Genomic DNA, 19932 nt, shown 5'->3' with positions numbered 1-19932 from the left:
AGTTTGATGGTGAGTGTGAGAGGGTTTGATAGTGAGTGGGAGATTTTGATAGTGAGTATGAGAGGGTTTGATAGTGAGTGTGAGAGTTTGATGGTGAGTGTGAGAGGGTTTGATAGTTAGTGGGAGATTTTGATAGTATGAGAGGGTTTGATAGTGTGAGAGTTTGATGGTGAGTGTGAGAGGGTTTGATGGTGAGTGTGACAGGGTTTGATGGTGAGTGTGAGAGGGTTTGATAGTGAGTGGGAGAGTTTGATGGTGAGTGTGAGAGGGTTTGATCGTGAGTGGGAGAGTTTGATGGTGAATGTGAGACTGCTGGGTAGTGAGTGTGAGCGTTTGAAGGTTGGTATAAGAAAGTTTGATGGTGAGTGTGAGAGTTTGAAGGTGAGTGTGAGAGTTTGATAGTAAGTGCGCAAGCTTGAGAGTGAGAAAATTTGATGGTGAGTGTGAGAGTTTGATGGTGAGTGTGAGAGGGTTTGATAGTGAGTGGGAGATTTTGATAGTGAGTATGAGAGGGTTTGATAGTGAGTGTGAGAGTTTGATGGTGAGTGTGAGAGGGTTTGATGGTGAGTGTGAGAGGGTTTGATAGTGAGTGGGAGAGTTTGATGGTGAATGTGAGACTGCTGGGTAGTGAGTGTGAGCATTTGAAGTTTGTTTTGAGAATGTTTGATAGTGAGTGTGAGAGTTTGAAGGTGAGTGTTTGAAAGTTTGAAGGGGAGTGTGAAAGTTTGACAGTGAGTGTGTGAAAGTTTGATGGTGAGTGTGAGAGTTTGATAGTAAATGCGCAAGCTTGATACTGAGTGTGAGAAAATTTGATGGTGAATTTGATAGTGAGTGTGAGAGGGTCTGAGTATGAGAGTTTGATGTTTGATAGTGAGTGGGAGAGTTTGATGGTGAGCGTGAGAGGGTTTGATAGTGAGTCTGAGAGTTTGATGATGAGTGTGAGAGGGTTTGATAGTGAGTGGGAGAGTTTGGTGGTGAATGTGAGAGGGTTTGATAGTGAGTCTGAGAGTTTGATGGTGAGTGAGAGAGGGTTTGATAGTGAGTGGGAGAGTTTCATAGTGAGTATGAGAGGGTGTGATGGTGAGTGTGAGAAATTTGTAGTGAGTGGGAGAGTTTGATGGTGAGTACGAGAGGGTTTGATAGTGAGTCTGAGAGTTTGATGGTAAGTGTGAGAGGGTTTGATGGTGAGTGTGAGAGGGTTTGATGGTGAGTGTGAGAGGGTTTGATAGTGAGTGGGAGAGTCTGATGGTGAGTGTCAGGAAATTTGATGGGGAGTGTGAAAGTTTGACGGTGAGTGTTTGAAAGTTTGATGGTGAGTGTGAGAGGGTTTGATGGTGAGTGTGAGAGGTTTTGATGGTGAGTGTGAGAGGGTTTGATGGTGAGTGTGAGAGGGTTTGATAGTGAGTGGGAGAGTCTGATGGTGAGTGTGAGAGTTTGAAGGTGAGTGTCAGGAAGTTTGATGGGGAGTGTGAGAGGGTTTGAGTGTGAGAGTTTGATGGTTGATAGTGAGTGTGAAAGGTTTAATGGTGAGTGTGAGAGTTTTTGCTTTTTGGTTTTTCTGCGCCTGTTTAGTTTAATCCTCTTTTCTCCCTCTAGTGATAATGACAGTGGCTGTGTTTGTGCTAAGTGCCAGCTAGTTAGCTCTCTGTTGGAGAAGGTGGGCCATCTAGAGGTGCATCCAGGGGTTATTAAAGGACAGACAGCAAGATTCAGTATTAGCAGCTTTGGGTGCCCTAGGGAGAGTTAGCACCCCCTCGACGCCGGCGTTAGAGCCCTTACAGCGGGGTGAATAGGTGACGACTCAGCGGTCTAGCCGGAAAGCTAAGGCTAATGCTAACACTGAGGCCAAAGCTAGCCCACCGGAACACAACGCTCCTCCGATTCACGTGTCAAACAGGTTTGCCCCGCTCAGTGAAGGTTTGCACCCGCTTTGGAGCCTGTTAAAAGCACTCTAGTCATAGGAGACTCCTATGTACATATACAGTGCCCTCCATAATTATTGGCACCCCTGGTTAAGATGTGTCAAAAGCCTTAAAATAAATTCAGTTTTTATTGTGGAAACATACTGTCACACTGAAAATTGTAGAAAAATGTAACCTTTAACTCAAGTAGAGTTTTAGGGGGAAAATAAAATCCCTGACTAAGAAATAATTTTTCTTCATAAAATCACCTGTTCCACAATTATTGGCACCCCTAACAATTCTTAGGAAATAAATGTAATTAAAGAATTTCTGTCACTTCTACAGTAGTTTACGAAGTTAATCAAAGTATGTAGGAACATTTAATTAGCAATTCACAACTTCCTGTTTCCCTGGGGTATAATTATGACGTGACACAGAGGCCATTTCTCTTCAACATGGGAAAGACAAAGGAACATAGCATTCAAGTAAGGCAGATGTGTGTTGACCTTCACAGGTCAGGCAATGGCTACAAGAAAATAGCCACTCACCTACACCTGTCCGTATCTACTGTCAGAGGAATTATTAAGAAGTTTAAAACAACTGGAACAGTGGTAAACAAGTCTGGACGAGGACGCAAGTTTATTTTGCCACCACGCACAGTGAGGAGGATGATAAGAGAAATAAAAAGTTCTCCAAAGCTCACTGTTACGGAACTGCAACAAATGGTAGCATCTTGGGGTCACGAAGTCTCCAAAACAACCATCAGACGCTATCTACACGCCAACAAGCTGTTTGGGAGGCATGCACGGAAAAAACCTTTTCTCACTCACAATCATAAACGTAAACGTTTGGAGTTTGCTAAGCAGTACTGGGACTTCAACTGGGACCGTGTGCTTTGGTCAGATGAAACAAAGATAGAGCTTTTTGGCAACAAATGCTGTAAGTGGGTCTGGCGTAACACAAGAGCTGAGTATGCAGAAAAGCACCTGTTTTGTTGGCAAAGGGGGGTTGTACAAAGTATTAACATCAGGGGTGCTAATAATTGTGGCACACATTATTTGATGTTAAACAATTATTTCTTAATGTGGGATTTTTTTCCTACTGAATAAATGCACTTGAGATAAAGGTTGGATTTTGCTCTTTTTTCCATCGTGGTCCTATATTATTTAAAAAAACCCTCAATTTATTAGAAGCTAAAGAACACATCTTAACCAGGGGTGCCAATAATTATGGAGGGCACTGTATATACGGTGATTGTCCGACACCTGAAATTAGCTCCTTCTTTAGGGGCGCCTGCAGTAACAGATGTTTATCAGGAGCCAGAGCGCCAGACATTAGTAGCATGTAGGGGCCAATGATATCCGTCTGCGGCAGTCTGAGGTAAATAAGGCTAATATTAGAGAGGTGATTAAACAGGCCCAGACGATGTCCGATGCTGTAATCTGCTCTGGCCCCATCCCAATGCGGCGCGGTGCTGAAGCCTACAGCAGGCTTACGGCGTTAAACTGCTGGATGTCCAAGTGGTGTTCCGAAAATCAAGTGGGCTTTATAGACAATTGTTTGCATTTTGAGGGCAAGCCTGGTCTTATAGGTAGGGATGGTGTCCACCCCACGTGGGAGGGTGCTGCCTTACTTTCGTGCAGCATAGCTCATAGTCTTTTAGTAAGTCAGCAGAGCATTTTCATTATTTAACATTTACAGGCCACCAGGGGGTGACTCTGAATTTATAAAAGAATTTAGTGACTTCGCTGCAAACCTGGCTGTGTGCAACGATAAAGTAATAATTGTAGGATAATTAATATTCACTTTGAGAAGGTAGACGACCCATTAAAAAGGGCATTTACCTCAATCCTAGACTCAGAATGCAGCAGGGCCTACACACAACTGTAGTCATTCGTTAGATTTAGTTTTGACACTAGGTCTTAACATAGACAAGCTTAATATCCTCCCGCAAACTACAGCGATCTCCGACCATTACTTAATTTCATATGAGCTAAGTCTTAGCCATAATATATATACATCCCCTCGTTATTCAACAAAGCGCTCAATAAAACTGTTTACCGCCCGACAATTTATAGAAAATCTCCCAGAGTTATCAACCCCAGTCTCCACTCCATCAGACCATATGGAACTAGATTTACTAACCGATCATTTAGAAAATACCTTTCGATCCACTTTAGAAAATGTGGCCCCACTTAAAATAAAAAGAATAAGGCAGAAAAAGCCCCGTGGTACAACGATAAAACCCGGACCTTAAAACAAACAGCTCGGAAACTAGAGCGGAAATGGCGTCAAACCAAGTTAGAAGTGTTCCACTCTGCCTGGAAGGACGGCCTTATAGAGGATAGAAATGCCCTCACTGAAGCTCGCTCAGCATATCTGGCCTATCTAGACAACAAATTCAACCCACAGTATTAAACCCAACTTGGCTGTCATCTGACTTGGCTGATATAGAACAAAACACAGCTGTAGAAAAGAGCCTGGAAACCTTTTACCCCCTCCCACAGCTGGAGCTAGAGAAGATTATCTCCTCTGCAAATTGCGCAACCTGCATACTCGATGCAATTCCATCAAAATTACTCAAAAAAGTATTGCCAGTTATTATAAACCCTATTTAGTCTATTGTAAACTCGTCCCTCAGTCTGGGCCATGTTCCCAAAGCTTTTAAACTAGCAGGTATCAAACCCCTGATCAAGAAACCAAATATTGATTTTAGCATATTGTCTAATTACAGGCCTATTTCTACCTTACCATTCATATCAAAGATCTTAGAAAAAGCTGTGGCCCAACAACGTAGTTCATATCTACAAAAAAACCATATATATGAAAAATTTCAATCTGGATTCAGGCCACATAACAGCACTGAGGTGCTCTAGTTAAGATAACTAATGGTCTTCTTGCCTCTGATCAAGGCTACATATCCCTGTTAGTGCTACTTGACCTCAGCGCAGCTTTTAGATACAATAGACCACAATATTCTCCTAGAAAGGTTAGAAAACATGGTTGGAGTCATAGGGACGGCCCAATCATGGTTCAGATCTTACGTATCAGAACGTTATCAGTTCGTCAGTGTAAACAATTTATCTTCCAATTATTCAAAAGTAAGATTTGGAGTTCCGCAGGGCTCTATTTTAGGACCATTATTATTTACTCTATACATGTTACCGTTAGGCACAGTTATAAGTAACCATGGCGTAAACTTTCATTGTTATGCAGACGATACGCAACTGTACAGATCAGCCAAGCCTGATGACCAATACAGGTTAAAGAAAATGGAGGACTGTGTAAAAGACGTGAAAGGCTGGATGTCATGGAACTTCCTCCTACTAAACAGTAACAAAACAGAGGTTCTCCTTCTGGGTCCAAAATTAGAAAGAAATAAACTACCAGATTTAATCTTAAATCTCTGGTCAGAGGAAAGAAGACAAGGAAAGTTGGTGGTGGAATGAGGAAGTCCAGGAGAGTATTCAGAAGAAGAAGGCAGCTAAGAAAAAGTGGGATAACCAGAGAGATGAAGGAAGTAGGGAGGAGTACTGTGAGGCTAGTTGCACAGCAAAAATAATGGTGGCAAAGGCTCAGGCCTATGATGAGCTGTATGAGAGGCTGGACAGTAAAGAAGGAGTAAAGGACTTGTATCGTTTGGCTAAACAGAGAGATAGAGCTGGAAAGGACATACAGCAGGTTAGGCTGATAAAGGATAGAGAGGGAAATGTACTAGTGAGTGAACAGAGAGTGTTGAGTAGATGGAAGGAGTACTTTGAAGAACTAATGAATGAGGAAAACGAGAGAGAGAGGAGGACAATGGGGGAGAGATAGTGGATCAGGAAGTGCAGAGAATTAGTAAGGTGGAAGTGAGGGCAGCTTTAAAAAGGATGAAGAATGGAAAGGCAGTTGGTCCAGATGACATACCTGTGGAGGTATGGAGATGTTTAGGAGAGAAGGCAGTGGACTTTTTAACCAGGTTGTTTAACAAAATCCTGGAGAGTGAGAGGATGCCTGATGAGTGGAGAAGCCGTGTACTGGTCCCCATTTTTAAGAACAAGGGTGATGGGCAGAGCTGCAGTAACTACAGAGGTATAAAGTTGATGAGCCACACCATGAAGGTATGGGAAAGAGTTGTTGAAGCAAGGCTAAGGCAAGAGGTCCAGATCATTGAGCAGCAGTTTGGTTTCATGCCCAGAAAGAGCACCACAGATGCAGTGTTTGCGTTGAGAGTGTTGGTAGAGAAGTACAGAGAAGGTCAGAAGGAGCTGCATTGTGTCTTTGTGGATCTAGAGAAGGCATATGATAGGGTGCCAAGACAGGAACTGTGGTACTGTATAAGGAAGTCAGGTGTAGCTGAAAAGTATGTTAGGGTGGTGCAGGACATGTATGAGGATAGTGAGACAGTGGTGAGGTGTGCAGCTGGAGTGACAAATGGTTTCAAGGTGAAGGTGGGGTTACATCAGGGATCAGCTTTGAGCCCCTTCTTGTTTGCAATGGTGATGGACAGGTTGACAGATGAGGTCAGGCAGGAGGCTCCATGGACCATGATGTTTGCAGATGACATTGTAATCTGTGGTGAGAGTAGAGAGCAGGTGGAAGAGAATCTGGAGAGGTGGAGGTTTGCACTGGAGAGGAGAGGAATGAAGGTCAGTAGAGACAAGACGGAATACATGTGTGTGAATGAGAGGGAGGCAGGTGGAAAGGTGAAGATGCAAGGAGTAGAGGTCGTAAAGGTGGATGACTTCAAATATCTTGGGTCAACCATCCAGAGCAATGGACAGTGTAGAAAAGAGGTGAAGAAGAGGGGGCAGGCAGGATGGAGTGGGTGGAGACGGATGTCAGGGCTGATGATAGACAGAAGGATAGCAGCAAGAGTGAAAGGGAAGGTTTACAAGACAGCAGTGCGTCCTGCTATGATGTATGGTTTGGAGACTGTGGCTCTGTCTAAAAGACAGGAGGCTGAGCTGGAGGTAGCGGAGATGAAGATGCTGAGATTTTCGTTGGGAGTGACAAGGATGGACAAGATTAGAAATGAGCAGATCAGAGGGACAGTGAAGGTGGAGCAGTTTGGAGATAAAGCCAGAGAGGCCAGGTTGAGATGGTTTGGACATGTGTTGAGGAGGAATAGTGGATATATTGGGCAAAGAATGTTGGAGATGGAGCTGCTGGGTAGAAGGAGAAGAGGTAGACCTCAGAGAAGGTTTATGGATGTAGTGAAGGTGGACATGGAGATGGTTGGTGTGAAAGTAGAGGAGGACCCCAAAAGGGAGCAGCCTAAAGAAGAAGAAGATTTAATCTTAAATCTTGCCGACTTTCCAGCCACACCTGGCTCAGCAGCAAAAAATCTTGGCATCATAATTGATTCAGATTATCATTCAATCAACACACAGGCAGCATCACTAGGACAGCTTTTCTACATCTTCACAACATCGCCAAGATAAGAAATGCCCTGTCCCTGCGTGATGCAGAAACACTAGTACACGCTTTTATTACTTCCAGGCTAGACTACTGTAACGCACTACTGTCAGGATGCACGAGCAGGAATTTAAACAAACTCCAACTAGTCCAAAACGCCGCAGCCAGGGTCCTCACTAAAACTAGAACATCTGATCATATCAGTCCAGTGCTATCATCACTTCAATGGCTGCCTGTTAAATTGCATATTATTACTGACGTATAAAGCCCTACATGGTCTTGCTCCCGAGTACCTGCAAGACCTTATTTCCCATTACGTGCCATCACGACTTCTCAGATCCCAGAGTGCTGGCTTATTAATAGTCCCCAGAATTCAGAAGGTTTCAGCTGGGGGAAGAGCTTTTTCTTATAAAGCCCCCAAACTCTGGAATGATCTTCCAGAAACTGTTCGGGACTCAGACACAGTCTCAATCTTTAAGACTAGGCTGAAAACTCACTTGTTCAGTTCAGCTTTTGGTAGCTAATGTTCCCCGTAGATAAAGGCAGCAGATCCAGGGGTCCATGGACACAGGGAATTATAGTAAATTGAGACGCTGGTGCTGTCGTCCCGCTGCTTGCACGCGGTCACTCAGGCTTGTGGACGGTGGAGCGGAGGGAGGCCAGACTGTCTCAGAGTGCTGCCGTGTCTGTGTGTCCTTCTGGTTCTCTCCTGTTAGTTAAGCTGTCATAGTCAGATCTGCCGGAGTCGTTAGCCACACTCTGGAAATGTTTACATTCCCTGTTTATGTACAAATGGATAGAATAAAACTAATTCCATCTCCCTGCTTTCTTTCTGAGTATACAAGCACCCATATGTCCGGCCGGACACTGAAGGACGACCAACTGCCGAGCCCTCCTGCTGCCCACGCCCCAGCTACCACCACCTGCCTTGGACGAGCTGCCCACCCTACACTGATGTTCTCATAGACTCCTAGTTATTCCTAATACCAATATTACTGCTATTAATATTAGTAATATAATCACTTGTAGGTAGTTTAACCAGAGGAGGACGGGCCCCCCCGGTGAGCCTGGTTCCTCCCAAGGTTTCTTCCTCAGTTCTGAGGGAGTTTTTCCTTGCCACTGTTGCCCCTGGCTTGCCTGCCAGGGGGTTTTTACATTCTTGCTAAAACTTAGTCTTTTCTGGAATTCTGTGAAGCTGATTTGTGACAACATCCGTTCTAAAAAGTGCTATACAAATAAATTGGATTTGATTTGATTGTCTATGTATAGTATGTCTATATTTTGTGTATATTTAATATTTCTTTATATACAGTGGTATGCAAAAGTTTGGGCACCCCTGATAATTTTCATGATTTGCCTTCATAAATCATTGGTTGTTCAGATCTGCAATTTCAGTTAAATATATCATATAGCAGACGAACACAGTGATATTTGAGTAGTGAAATGAAGTTCATATGATTTACAGAAACTGTGCAATAATTATTTTAACAAAATTAGGTGCATAGGTTTGGGCACCCCAACAGAAAAATTACTTCAATATTTAGTAGATCCTCCTTTTGCAGAAATAATAGCCTCTAAACGCTTCACATAGCTTCCAATGAGAGTCTCGATTCTGGTTGAAGGTATATTGGACCGTTCTTCTTTACAAAACCTCTCCAGTTCAGTCGGGTTTGATGGATTCTGAACATGGACAGCACTTTTTAAATCACACCACAGATTTTCAATAATATTCAGGTCTGGGGACTGAGATGGCCATTCCAGAACGTTGTACTTGTTCCTCTGCATGAACGCCTTAGTAGATTTTGAGCTGTGTTTAGGGTCGTTGTCTTGTTGAAGTATCCAGCCCCGGTGCATCTTCAACTTTGTCACTGATTCTTGAACGTTGTTCTCAAGAATCTGCTGATATTGACTGGAATCCATGCGACCCTCAACTTCAGCAATATTCCCAGTACCTGCACTGGCCCCACAGCCCCACAGCATGATGGAACCTCCACCAAATTTTACTGTGGGTAGCAAGTGTTTGTCTTGGAATGCTGTGTTCTTTTTCCGCCATGCATACCGCCCCTTTTCTGTCCAAATAACTTTAGTTTCATCAGTCCACAGCACCTTATTCCAAAATGTGCTTTAGCACAGCTCAGGCGACTGAGTTGAAGGATGCTCAGTGACACCATCTGCAGCAAGATGGTGTTGTAGGTCTTTGGAGCTGGTCTGTGGGTTGACGATGGCTGTTCTCACCGTCCTTCACCTCTGCCAGTCTCAGATTTTTCTGGGCCTGCCACTTCGGGCCTTATCTAGAACTGTGCCTGTGGTCTTCCCTTTCCTCACTACGTTCCTCACAGTGGAAGCTGACAGTTGAAATCTCTGAGATAGCTTTTTGTATCCTTCCCCTAAACCATGATGTTTCAGGTCATTTGAGAGTTGTTTTGAGGCTCCCACGTTGCCACTCTTCAGAGAAGATGCAAAGAGGAGAAACACTTGCAGTTGACCACCTTGACCCTTTCTCATAATTGGATTCACCTGTGTATGTAGGTCAAGGGTCACTGAGCTTACAAAACACATTGTGTTCCAATAATTAGTGATAAAGGTATTCAAATCAATAAAACGACAAGGCTGCCCAAACTTATGCACCTGCCTAATTTTGTTTATAGGATTTACAGAAAGTGTGCAATAATTATTTAAACTTCATTTCACTTCTCAGATATCACTGTGTTCGTCTGCTATATGATATATTTAACTGAAATTGCTGATCCAAACAACCAATGATTTATAAAGACAAATCATGAAAATTATCAGTGGTGCCCAAACGTATACATTAACTCCTTTTTTTTATTAGCAAAAGGGTGTTTTAATGTACATCACTGATAAATAGGAATATACACACCTACTACTACTACTACAGCAGGTCATAACAATAAATAACCAACAGTTTGAAGGTGAGTGTGAGAGAATTTGATAGCGAGTATGAGAGTTTGATGGTGAGTGAGACGGTTTAATGGTGAGGGGGAGAGTGTGATGGTGACTGTGAGAGGGGTTGATGGTGAGTGTGAGAGAATTTGATAGTGAGTTTGATAGTGAGTGTGAGAGGGTTTGATAATGGGTGACAGTTTGATGGTGTGAGAAAATTTGATGGTGTGAGAGAATTTGATGGTGAGTGTGAGAGAATTTGATGGTGAGGGTGAGAGAATTTGGTGGTGTGAGAGAATTTGATGGTGAGTGTGAGAGAATTTCATAGTGCGAAAGTTTGATAGTGATCGTGAGAGTTTTATAATGAGTGAGAGAATTTGATAGTGAGTGTGAGAGTTTGATGGTGAGTGTGAGAGGGTTTGATGCTGAGTGTGAAAGGGTTTGGTAGTGAGTGTGAGAAGGTTTTTTTTTTTTATTTTACTTTTTACAAGTTTTTTACCAAATTCCAGCCGCTAGTTAGGACTGGTGTAAATTTATTAATTCTAGCTACTAATAGTGAGCAGCACCTCGTGATCTAAGTAGGCGTGATGGTTTATAGTGGGAGAGAAGGTCACTCAGGTACTGAGGGGCGAGTCCGTTTAGAGCTTTATAGGTCAGTGATAGGATTTTATAATCAATGTGAAATTTAACTGGTAATCAGTGCAGGGCTGATTAAACTGGGCTGATATGGTCAAACTTCCTGGTTCTTATGAGGCCAGACAGCAGGGCATTACAGTGTCCAGCCTTGAAGTAATAAATGCATTAACTAGTTTTTCTGCGTCCTGTAGAGATCATGCATTTCTTAATCTAGCAATATTGCGGAGATGCAGGAAGGCTGTTCTATTAATATTAGTTACATGGGCATCGAAAAACAGAACAGGTTGGTGTTGTGAATGATCTCAATCCCAGCGATGATGCCTGTAATCCTAATTCTGATCCACCCTGTTGTAAAACTGGGTCAGCTATTCATGCAGAGGTTTAGAGTAGTTTAAGTCCCACAAGGCTCAGTTCTAGGTTTTTTTTTGTTTTTCAAGTTACCTCTAGGTCATGTCATTAGGAAACAGTAATTAAGACTCTGCACAGGCTTTCCAGCTGTGTCGGATATCTCTCAGTGAATGTTGCAAAATTTTCTACAATTGCAAAATAAATACATTTGAAAAATTACTGATTGTAGATACAGAAACTCTACTTGAAGTAGGAAAACCTGGGTGTGATCTTAGACTTTGAGTTCTGTTTAATCTGTAAGTAAACAGTCTCTAAAATAGTTTATCATTGAAGAAATATTGCTAAAGTTCGGCCTTTTCTCTCTCAGAGCAGCGCAGAGAACCTTGTTCATACATTTGTTCCAGCAGAGTTGATCACTCTAATGATCCTCTCTTCCTAAGAAAACTATGCATCCCTTACAACTCCTTCAAAATACAGCAACATCTTAACAAAAACAAAAAAGATCACATCACTCCTGTTTTGAAAAGAACTGCAGTGGCTGATTTTAAATTAATACTCATTTCTATATATTATATTTTATTGTTAAGCATTATTTGTCTGTAAAGCGCTTTGAGCTGCCATCTGTATGAAAAGTGGTGCTATCTAAATGTTTATCATTATTATTACTGTTATTTTGTGGCATCTTTTTAACACTGATTTTCATCTGTGTTCTAGAGACAATCACATTCCACATGTAAATGATTTCATACATAATAAACTGCCTGGCTGCTACCAAATTACCAAATTTGTGGATACCAAATTACCAAAAACATAGAAGTGCTCAAACCCTACTGTAATTGAAAGAAGAGCTGGTTCAAAAGTAAAAGGAACACTTTAATAAATGTGCATATATGAAGTTGCATGGTCAATGTTCATAACTATTCTACTAGAACAACAAAGCTTACAAAAGTACAAATTATTCTGAGCACAGCTGCATGAAGGAAGTTACACAAGACTACTCAATACACATCAATAATCCTACTTCTAATAATAGTAACATGATTACTAGTAAGAAAATAAGACTTTTTAATAAAGAAAACAAAATTCAAAGGCTATCTGAACCACCAACATCCCATTTCCAAAACAGTTGGGATGCTGTGCAAAAGGTAAATATAACCCAAATGCACTGATGTGCAAATCATTTAAACCCTATATTTAAATGAAAATAGTAGAGACAACATATTAAAAGTTCAAACTGAGAAAATGTTTTTTAAATACATGACCATTTGGAGTTTGATGCCAGCAACAGGTTTCAAACAAGTTGAGACAGGGAGAACAAATGAGAGTATCTTAGAGAGGCCAAGTCTTTCAGAAGACGGGGAGGGGATCACAAAGACGTGCATGATCAAACAGTCCAATAATTCAAGAATAACAATGAATGTGGGGATTTTATCATGAATGGTACAAAATATCTTTAAAAATCTATGTATGCAGGTGTCCAAAGACCCAATACTGGCTGGCCGTGATCACTGGGCCCTTACGCAGCACTGCATTAAAAACACGATTCTGAAAAGAAAATCACTTCATGGGCTCAGAAGCACTTCTGAAAAACACTGTCTGGGAACATAGTTTGTTCATGCATCCACAAATTAAAAGTTAGATTTAAATCTCTAGAAAAAAAAAACATTAAAATATTCCAGAATCCAGAAATGTTCTCTGGGTCTGAGCTAATTTCAGATTGACTGAGGTGAAGCAGAAAATTGTTGTGGTCCTGTCTTTTTAGAAATTATGGACGCCATGTCCCCCAGCCTAAAGAAAAGAGGGACCTTCCAGCTTGATATCAGCACCAGCTCAAGAGCCAGCAAACACATCTGCACAGTGAAACACCACACACACACTAGGGAGCAATGAGCACACTTGCCCAGAGTGGTGGGCAGCCCTATCTGCAGCAGGGAAGAGTAGGTGTCTTGCTCAAGGGCACTTTAGTAACATACTTATCCTGGTGTCCTTATCCCGTTTCTTTTCAATCTTCCGAGAGCTGTCATGCCAGATCCTCCAGAATCTAGATAGGTCCTGTAACAAAATGGTCAGCCTTTGGAATACAGGATCAGTTCAGTGGGAAAGTGTAAATTGTCCCAGGATCACTTCAACAGTTTCTCTCCTGTGTGAATGCGCTGATGTGCTGTAAGGCGACTCTTTGTATTAAAACTCTTCTCACACTCTGAGCATTGATACGGTTTCTCTCCTGTGTGAATGCGCTGATGTGTTTTGGCATAATCCAGCGTAGTAAAACTCTTCCCACATACTGAGCAGTGATACGGCTTCTCTCCTGTGTGAATGCGCTGGTGTTTTCGAAGACTACTCTGTAACGTAAACCTCTTCCCACACTCTGAGCAGTGATACGGTTTCTCTCCTGTGTGAATGCGCTGGTGTCTTTGGAGATTACTCTGTAAAGTAAACCTCTTCCCACACTCTGAGCAGTGATACGGTTTCTCTCCTGTGTGAATGCGCTGGTGTCTTTGGAGATCAGTCTGTGTCATAAAACTCTTCCCACACTCTGAACAGCGATAAGGTTTCTCTCCTGTGTGAAAGCGCTGGTGTTTTCGGAGATTACTCTGTACAGCAAAACTCTTCCCACACTCTGAGCATTGATACGGTTTCTCTCCTGTGTGAATGCGCTGATGTGTTCTGGCATAATCCAGCGTAGTAAAACTCTGTCCACACTCTGAGCAGTGATAGGGCTTTTCTCCTGTGTGAATGCGCTGGTGTCTTTGGAGATCACTCTGTTGAATAAAACTCTTCCCACACTCTAAACAGTGATACGGTTTCTCTCCTGTGTGAATGTGCTGGTGTCTTTGGAGATTTCTCTGTGTAGTAAAATTTTTCCCACACTCTGAGCAGTGAAACGGCTTCTCTCCTGAGTGAATGCGCTGGTGTGTTTTGAGATTACTCAGTGTAGTAAAACTCTGTCCACACTCTGAGCAGTGATACGGTTTCTCTCCTGTGTGAATGCGCTGGTGTGATCGTAGTTTACTCAGTGTAGTAAAACTCCTCCCACACTCTGAGCAGTGATGCGGTTTCTCTCCAGTGTGAATGTGCTGGTGTGTTTTGAGAGTACTCTGTGCAGTAAAACTCTGTCCACACTCTGAGCAGTGATATGGTTTCTCTCCTGTGTGAATGCGCTTGTGTGATCGTAGTTTACTCAGTGCAGTAAAACTCTTCCCACACTCTAAGCACTGGTGTGGTTTCTCTCCTGTGTGAATGCACTGGTGTGATGTGAGACTACTCTGGCTAGTAAAGTTCTTCCCATACTCTGAGCAGTGATACAGTTTCTCTCCTGTGTGAATGCGCTGATGTATTTTAACATAATTCCGTCTAGTAAAACCTTTCCCACACTCTGAGCAGTGATATGGCTTCTGTCCTGTATGAATGCGCTGGTGCGTTTGAAGACGGCTTGGTGTAATAAAACTCTGCTCACACTCTGAGCAGGGATACGGTCTCTCTCCCGTGTGAAGTCGCTGGTGTATTTTGAGGGAAACACTATGTATAAAACTCTTCCCACAGTCTGAGCACTGATACGGTTTCTCTCCCGTGTGAACGCGCTGGTGTATTTGGACATTTTCCAGTTTAGTAAAACTCTTCCCACACTCTGAGCAGTGGTACAGTTTCTTTCCCGTGTGACTTTGCTGGTGTACTTTTAGAGCACCCCCAAGTCTAAAACTCTTCCCACACTCAATACAGTGATATGGCTTCTCACCTGTATGAAGACGCTGGTGCTGTTTGAGAGCACCTTGTTCTCTAAACCTCTTCCCACACTCTGAGCAGTGATACGGTTTCTCTCCTGTGTGAATGCGCTCGTGTCTTTGGAGATTACTCTGTGCAGTAAAACTCTTCCCACACTCCGAGCACTGATATGGTTTCTCTCCAGTGTGAATGCGCTCGTGTCTTCTGAGATCACTGAATTCACTAAAGCCCTTGCCACACTCCGAGCAGTGGTGAGTTCTTTTCTTGCCTGCTGTCTTTTGTGTTCGTCTGCGAGGTGTCTTCTTGTTGAGAGCAGAAGAATGTGTTAGAGTTCTGGAGCTTCTGGGCATCTTGTTCTTACAATCTATGCAGTGTAATGTATTTCTTTTGAATAAGTTTCTTGATGTCTCAGTGGAGGAAAACTGGAACTGTGGAGGGAAAGCGGACACTTCAAGCAGGAGAAGACTTGTAACAAGAGATCGTCCTGGAGGAGAAAAAAAGAAGGAAAAAAAAAAAAAAAAAATCAATGCCAAATGCACAAATATGAAACATTTGATCAGAATAAAAAAATAGAAAAATTTCTAATTTATAACATTTACAAGATACAATTTATCAGTTCAACATAATTTAGGAGTCACCTAAAACAGTGAAAGCAACATCTTTTTATACCCATAATTCAATAAGCCTCAGTAGTAGTTGCTTTTTAAATGTGCAGTAGATAATCTGTGCTACTAAAGGATATCGAGCCTTTAAACACATGCATGTACAATCTATATCTACCAACAATATATTCTTCATAAGATCCTTCTCAAAGGCACAAAATCTAACTACACAATATGAAGAATAACGCGCTTTATTAACTTAAGCGGATTTAGCTTAAGAACACAAACCTCCCATCACATCTCTATAATCAGCACTACCAGGCTTAAGTACGTAACTACATTAAGCATTTCTGATATATGTCTCACTTTACATCTCCACTTGACTGTTCACAGCATCTTAACCAATCTCCACGATTTCCTTATTATATTATATTCCCTGGGATATAAAATCAGGAGACAGAAGCCAAATTCCCATCAGAGGCCAAGTCATTTATCTGTACAGGCAACATCAGAGAACACATGGGCTTTTACAAATTAGTGCACACATCAAATGCATGTGTCATTAAGACAATAACTTAGATGATCAGAACAATCATAGCTCAAATGGACGGTAAGAGGATGCAAGTGTCTCCACTTAACGAACAAAGTAGACCTTATATGACAGGGTGTAGCTCAGCTACTACAATGTTCCTGATAGACCACCTACATCAGTACTGACACCTTTCTCAGTTAACTATGAGGTGCTACAACTGTTATAAACAAAGTTCATCCACATGTGATCTTGACCCTGCACCTACTTCATTCCTTAAGACGTTTTTTAGTTGTGTTCACAATGTTTTAACTATTGTAAATTGTTCTCTGTGCTTTCCAGATGCTTTTAAAACTGCTAGTGAAGCCTCTGCTTAAAAAAAAAAAAAAAAAAAAAAGTAGTAGCATGGATCCACCCATCCACATTCTAAGCCGCTTCTCCCTCAGGGTCGCGGAGGGGTGCTGGAGCCTATCCCAGCGGACAGGTCGCCAGTCCATCGCAGGGCAGACAGACAGACACAGACAGTCACTCACACCTAGGAGCAATTTAGCACGTCCAATTGGCCTGACTGCATGTCTTTGGACTGCGGGAGGAAACCAGAGAAAACCCACGCAGACACGGGGAGAACATACAAACTCCACACAGAGAGGACCCCGGTCACCTGGCCGGGGTCTCGAACCCAGGCCCTCCTCGCTGTGAGGCGACAGCGCTACCACCACACCAACATTTAATTTATTTCTGATAATTTTGGTGAAATTTGGATGATACATATGCAGTCACAGAAACTGCAAAGCAGGAAATCCAGGCCCACTTCGAGGCCCTGGCTCAGGGCCAAGAGGCAGACAGGAAGCTTCTCCTGAGTTTGTCAGCCAACAGTACTCCAGCTCCAGCTACCATCTCCATCTTGAAGATGACTCTGCAAGACGACCCAGAAGCGTTCGTGGAGCTCATCAGGGAGGGGTGGCCGAGAAAGGACTGGGCCATCCGACTGCTGCCCCTGCTCACAGGGGAAGCACGACTTGCCACCCAACAGCTCCCCACTCAATCGCAGCTGGAGTACGATGAGTTGAAAAAGGCCGTCCTCCAGTGGGGTTGGTCGTACTCCGAAGCAACACCGTCAGTGGTTCCACATGCTGACACTCAGTGTTTGTCCGGCCCTTTGTGCTGGTGCAACAGCCCCATGATTCCTGCAGGAGGTGGATCTTGTAAGAAGAACTCGATTCTGAGATGGTGCTCAACCTGGTTGTACTGGAGCAGTTCATCTCCCATTTACCCGAGGAGATGGCAGCTTGCGTCCAGTGCCACCAACTGGAATCACTGGATGAGTCCACAAAGCTGGCAGAGGCGCACATGGTGGCGTATTCAGGGGCAGGAACCCCCACCCAACCAATATCTCTCGCTCCTTCTTCTATTCCTGCTCCCAGAAATGAACTCTAGCCCCCAAACCCTTTCCCCACTCTCGCCCTCCCTGCAACCCCCTTCTTTCTACCACCTGCACCCCCCCACCCCTGACCGTAGCTACTCATGGTCTACAATCTCTCTCTGCACAGGGGACAACAGCTGAGCTCACAAGAGCTGGGGTGAAGCCTGGCCACACACCTCCCCTGATCGAGCTGGATCAGCTGCTTAGTGTATGAAATAAAGCTCTATAAACAAAACAACAACAACAACAACAATAATAATAATAATATCATCATCACAGCAAACCCTCACTAACCCAATCTGTAAAGTGAACCCCCCTGCTCCAAATCAATGTTCACCTGAATGAAATCCTGATTTAAGAAGCAGAACAGCACATCTAACAAAACAGCCACAGCAGTGACCCACAGAGCAGCTCAAACCTCTGGACCATCTGTACAGAGCGCTGAGTAACTTCACCACTGCAGGAGAACTTGTAAGACCTCCAGCACCGAGGACTGAAAAGCTCTGTTCTTCTGCTTTTATCAAACACAAAGCAATTCAGGAAAGGAATTTCCACGGTGAGAAGAAAGAGCCACAGTAAAGCGGAACAGGAGCTGAAACAGCGACAGCAGGAGATTAAAGACACTCACGACCTGAACGGCTGAAGACGAGCTGAAGACGAGCTGAAGACGAACTGAACGACTGAAGACGAGCTGAAGACGACCTGAACGACTGAAGACGGGCTGAAGACGACCTGAAGACGAGCTGAAGACGACCTGAAGACGAGCTGAAGACGACCTGAACGACTGAAGACGGGCTGAAGACGAGCTGAAGACGGGCTGAACGACTGAAGACGAGCTGAAGACAACCTGAACAACTGAAGACGAGCTGAAGACGAGCTGAAGACGGGCTGAAGACGGGCTGAAGACGAGCGGCTCACTCTGCTTACTGATATTCCGGAGCAGCAGTGGAACTGGATGAAGTTCAGCAGCTCCTACCAAAGCCTGAGCTCTGTGAGGCTCAGATCAGCCTCCTCAGGGGGGGTGAAGCTCTCGCATCGCACAGGTTCCCCTGCCTCCTGCTCAAGAGAGAACTGTTCTCCACCCGTTCCAACAACGCAGAGAGAAGAGAGAGAAACAGCTCTTTACCTTCAGCAGACCAGCTCCTGCTTCCCTCTCTCCAGTAACGCGCAGCTCCTCTTCTTCTTCTTCTCTGCTTCGTTTCCTGGGAGTAGTACAACTAGCGCCCCCACCTGGCCTGAGGAGGGACACACACTGGACCAGGTCATCACTGGGGATCTGACAAACCCCGCCTCCTGCACGACTGTTGGCTAGAATTGCATGAAAGCATGAGAAGCCACCAGAGAAACCAGAGTCAGAAGATCTGACAGCAGAGTTTTATCCCAGTTCAGCTCAGCCAGACACCTTAAGAAACACGGCTGTTTCCCTTTGAGTGCGTTAGTTACACCTAAAACTGTGGAGCAAAGCGTGGTTTAGGTGTAGAACCCTCCATCTTTCCAGAGAAAGACTGACTCTGAGTCTGAGTCTGAGTCTGACTGACTCACTAAAGCCCGTTAATCTAATAAAAATAAGTGGAAAACGTTTACAGCATCTAGCACTGCATGATGCTCATAAGGCTTACGTGACGTCATCATACATTTTAACTGCTTACATCATTCTATCTTTTTCATTCATACTGCTATACTCACTTTTAGGACGATGTGAGCACATAAACAATAATATACTGATTATGTAAAATATACTATATCATATATTACATATACTAAAAGAATAATTTGATTATTTCAACGTTAAATAAATCTACCAGTGACGTGATTTTCCATTATGCTTAATGATGAGGTCAAAGACAGAAAAGGAGTCAGAGGACAAAACAGGAGTGAAACATGTTAGATTTGTGCCCAGAGTAGGAGAATTACTGTACAGAACACTATTGTTTACTGTTTACATCTATTACTGTACAGAACAATATTGTTTACTGTTTACATCTATTACTGTACAGAACAATATTGTTTACTGTTTACATCTATTACTGCACAGAACACTATTGTTTACTGTTTACATCTATTACTGCACAGAACACTATTGTTTACTGTTTACATCTATTACTGCACAGAACACTATTGTTTACTGTTTACATCTATTACTGCACAGAACACTATTGTTTACTGTTTACATCTATTACTGCACAGAACACTATTGTTTACTGTTTACATCTATTACTGCACAGAACACTATTGTTTACTGTTTACATCTATTACTGTACAGAACACTATTGTTTACTGTTTACATCTATTACTGCACAGAACACTATTGTTTACTGTTTACATCTATTACTGCACAGAACACTATTGTTTACTGTTTACATCTATTACTGCACAGAACACTATTGTTTACTGTTTACATCTATTACTGCACAGAACACTATTGTTTACTGTTTACATCTATTACTGCACAGAACACTATTGTTT

The 19932-nt window shown here is 43.0% G+C and overlaps 1 pseudogene; it reads right to left on the bottom strand.

The window, feature by feature from the left end:
• LOC108415351 overlaps window positions 1-18657 on the bottom strand; it is a 33950-nt pseudogene extending 15293 nt beyond the window's left edge.
• Window positions 18658-19932: the final 1275 nt, after the last annotated feature.

Source organism: Pygocentrus nattereri, chromosome 11 (genome assembly GCF_015220715.1).
Source record: "Pygocentrus nattereri isolate fPygNat1 chromosome 11, fPygNat1.pri, whole genome shotgun sequence".
Taxonomy (NCBI): Eukaryota; Metazoa; Chordata; class Actinopteri; order Characiformes; family Serrasalmidae; genus Pygocentrus; species Pygocentrus nattereri.
The sequence above is the reverse complement of the archived record's forward strand: the minus strand, read 5'-3'. Positions and strand labels throughout refer to the sequence as shown.